Raw genomic sequence first — 3,986 nt, forward strand, 5'->3', positions numbered from 1 at the left:
CATGAGAGCTGTCTCTAAGTATTCAAAGGTCACGTTCTGCTTAGCCACCAAGAACAGAGCTAATCGAAAAGAGGACAAGTTGCAAAGTGACAGATTGAGGATTGATATTAGGAAGAACACCGATATTCAGAGCTATCCAAAAGTGAAATGGGCTTCCTCAAAAGCTGGCGGGTTCAGGTTTTCCATCATTGGCGGTCTTTGAACAAAGACTGGAGCATGACAGGTAGGGAGGATTCAAGCTCAGGTTGGACTCAGATGGCCAAAACCCCTTCCAACCCCAAGAATCCAAGATTATTTGGTTCTCTTGCAAGATTGATACAAGGTTATTTTTTAAATAGAGTTAAAACAATCTGGGAACTCTAGGACTGAAGTTCATTACCTAGAGTAGACCAAGTTTAAACAGCACAAAAGCGGCCCAAACTACCACCTCAGTGCCAGGTCAATTAGCCAGCAATGGCCAGTCTCAATATAATGAACTCCCAATGAGGAAACTCATTTTACCAATGTAGATTGGCGCCTTCTCTGCCACTAGGATTTTGTGCTTTAGAGTTCCCAGGGATCTTAGTGATCATATAATCCAGCCCGGATTAAGAAGTCGATATGTAGTTCTGAAGAATTTCTTGAGGCATTGACTGGTCCAGAAAGTATGTATCCAAGGCAGGACTTGAACCCAGGTCTTACTGACTCTAAGGCTACAGCTTGTCTCATGCACATCCTTCTTGGAGGCCTCTTAGGGACGCTTCTCCCCGTTCCCAGCATCAAGGTTCCCCTTGATGTGAGTTTTCACTGATTTCTCCTGTGTGCAGCTATCTGAGACTATACATTGAAGAGAAGGAGCCAAACTATATTAGCAGAGGGAGTTCCCCATACCAATCATACCACAGATAGAATCACTCTCCTTTTCCCTTCCTGGGAATATAGTGAGTGATGGAAACAGATATCCAGGCAAAAAGGGATAGAAAAAAGTGAGGAAGAAAAGAAAGGAGAGAAGGGAAGGAGACCCAACATGCCCTCTCCTGGCTCTGACAACCCCTACAAATAGTGCTGGTTCTTGGCTCTCCACTGCAGAATGGGGACTCTCAAGAAGGCACCTCTATGGAGTCTGAGAATATGCCGTACCTTAAAACCACTGTATGTTCATTGCTGATGGCTGCCTCCGCAAAAAGGATGCCCTCCCCCTACAACTTCACAAAGAAAGGGCAAGAACACAGACTCATTCCCCAGTATCCCAATGAACTCTTTCTCTTTGGGACACAAATGCCAACATCTGAAGGGGAAACTCTAGCCAAGCCTCTTGCTCTCCTGCTTCCCCTGCTGCCAAGTCTGGATCTGAATCAAAGTTTCTTTTAAACCCCTTTGAGACTTCAAGAGGGTCCCCCTAAAAAAGGGCATTCCCTTCAGTCTTTCTCTACTTCCCAATGTCATTGCCAAGGTCATGAGAGTCAATGAGAAGCTTCTGAAAGTCAGACCTTGGCTCAAGGAGAGGAGGAGGAGAGCAAAGAGACAACCGCCTGTTAATGTGCATCCTGATGCATTAACGCAGCCGGCCTGCGATGAGCCCAGCCTGAAGGTTATCAGAGCAATCTGAAGTCTTAAAGAGCCAGCCCCAGCTTTCCAGATCTGCTCTGATTTCCTACTCTACCCTTGAAAGCGTGACAATAAGGATGACACCAAGGTCTGGTTTTTGATGTTAGTTGTTTAAGTCTAAGATTAGGGTCCCTGAATCTAGTCTCTCCCTCTCCCATCCATTTTCCACACAGGTGCCAAAAGGAGCAGCCTAAGGCACAGATCTGACCTTGTCCTCTTCCTTGTTTAAAAATCTAAATACCAAATCCTTACCCTGGACTTTAAGGCTCTCCATAGTCTGGCTCCAACTGATCTTTCTGGGCTGACTTCACTTGACAGATTTCAGCCCTTCAGGCATTGGACCTTCTTCCAGCCATGCTGGACTGCTCGGCCATCCTCTGAAGTTGACATTCCCTCAACCAACCAGTCAATCCAAGAGCATTTACTAAGGACTTCCTGTGTTCCAGGTATTTTGTTAGGCTTTAAAGATTCAAAGACAAAAATTAAACTATTCCTTGGCTGTACTTCTGACTCATCACCCTGGAACATTCCTTCTCCATGTTGGCTCTTTTTTACGACTAGTGAATTCCATCACGGACCTCCATTTGGGGGATTGGCCTAGGCTGGCCATGTTTCCTTCTTCTTCCAGCAGAACTACCGACTCTGGACTTTTGTACAATGTGCCCATTCCCAGGTTCCTCCCCCACCTCACCCTTCCCTTTCAGTTCCTTTTTATGTACTGTCTTTCCAACATTAGAATATAACCTCCTTGAGAAAGGAACTCTTCCTTCCTTCCTTTTTTCCTTCCTTCCTTCCCTCCTTCCTTTCTTCTTTCCATCTTTCCTTCCTTCTCCCTTTTCCTTTCTTCCTTCCTTCCTTCTTCCCTCCCTCCCTTCCTTTTTTCTTTCCTTCCTTCCTTTCTTTCTTCCTTCCTTCCTTCCTTTCTTTCTTTTTTTCTTTCTTTCTTTCTTTTTTTTCCTTGGGGTTATTTGTACCCCCAGCTCCTAACCTAGTTCCTAGCAGATCTTAGTAAGTGCTTAATAAACGCTTGTTGCCTGCCTGCCCTCAAGGAGCTCACATTCTATTGGGGGAAGGCAATATGTACATACATACATAAATATATACATTATTACATATTTATACTATATATTACATTGTATATTCATATTAAATAAGTACAAAATAAATTAGAGGAGGGGCAGTGGGAGGAGGTGGGAGGCAGCAGTTGTATGGGGTTTGAAAGAAAGGAGAGAATCTAAGTGTTAAAGGTGAGGAAGGAAAGTATTCCAGGCATGGGGGACAGTCTGTGCAAAAGTATGGTGATGGGAGATGAAGGGTCATGTGTGAAGATCCTCAAGAAGATGATTTGGACTGAAATGTAAACTACAAGGGTAGAGGAGAGTAAAATTGGACTTCTCTTGCTGTCTGGAGGCAAGGCTAAGCACACAGGCAAGGTGTCCAGGAGGTGGGAGGTTAGAGGTAGCTGTGATGCAGGTTCATGCCCACTATTGTCCTGGGTGTGGGACTTATCATGGACAGAATGACATCACAAGGCTACAGGTCACTAGGGTGACTAACAAGCCATGGAGCTCTAGATCTAAAGCTAGAAGGGTTCTCAGAGGCATTCTGGTCGGGCATCCCCTCATTCTACAGGTGAGGGTCCCAGAAGCCTTTAGTGCAGTTTTAATCAATTAAAGCTTTACTAGCTTAATGCTGCACCAAGACTTTGGGGACACTCAATATTTAGTTTGTATAAATGTATTTATGTATGCATAGTATCCCTCAGAGAAACAGTGTGGCACAGAGGGAAAAGAATTGGCCTTGAAATAAGGAAAACTGGAGATGAAGTCCGTGCTCTCACATACACAGATACTGGCTATTTGCCCCTGGTCTGGCCTCTTAACATCCTCTGTGCTCTAGGTGATTCTCCAAGACTCTAAGTTTCAGGAAAGGTGCCTGCCTGCACTGGTCAAGAGGGTAACCTCACCAGGAATTCCTCCAGTGAAACTGCAGCTCCAGTCTCTATCCCTTGGTAGTCACCCCCAATAGAATGGAAGCTCCCTGAGGGCAAGGACTGTTTCCCTCTGGTTTTTGGATCTCCAACACCTAGCACAATCCCTGGCACAAAGTAGACAATAAATGTCAACTGACTGACTGAATGTCTCCTCCAGTAGAACAGAAGCCCCCTGAGGGCAGAAATGGTTTCATTTTTGCCTCAGTATCCCCAGTGCCTGGCACACAGGTAGGTACCTGATACATGCTTATTGGCTGATGGATTGACTTTAAGGATTGTCAGAGCAAGTGCAGCAGACCTACCCTTTCAGAGGCTACCAGGCAGGATGGCTTATCCAAATTCCCCCCTCACTATTTTGAAGACACGTCGATCCATTTCCTGATTGCCCATCTGAATGACAGACATA

Source organism: Trichosurus vulpecula, chromosome 7, assembly GCF_011100635.1.
Source record: "Trichosurus vulpecula isolate mTriVul1 chromosome 7, mTriVul1.pri, whole genome shotgun sequence".
In the NCBI taxonomy this organism is placed as follows: domain Eukaryota; kingdom Metazoa; phylum Chordata; class Mammalia; order Diprotodontia; family Phalangeridae; genus Trichosurus; species Trichosurus vulpecula.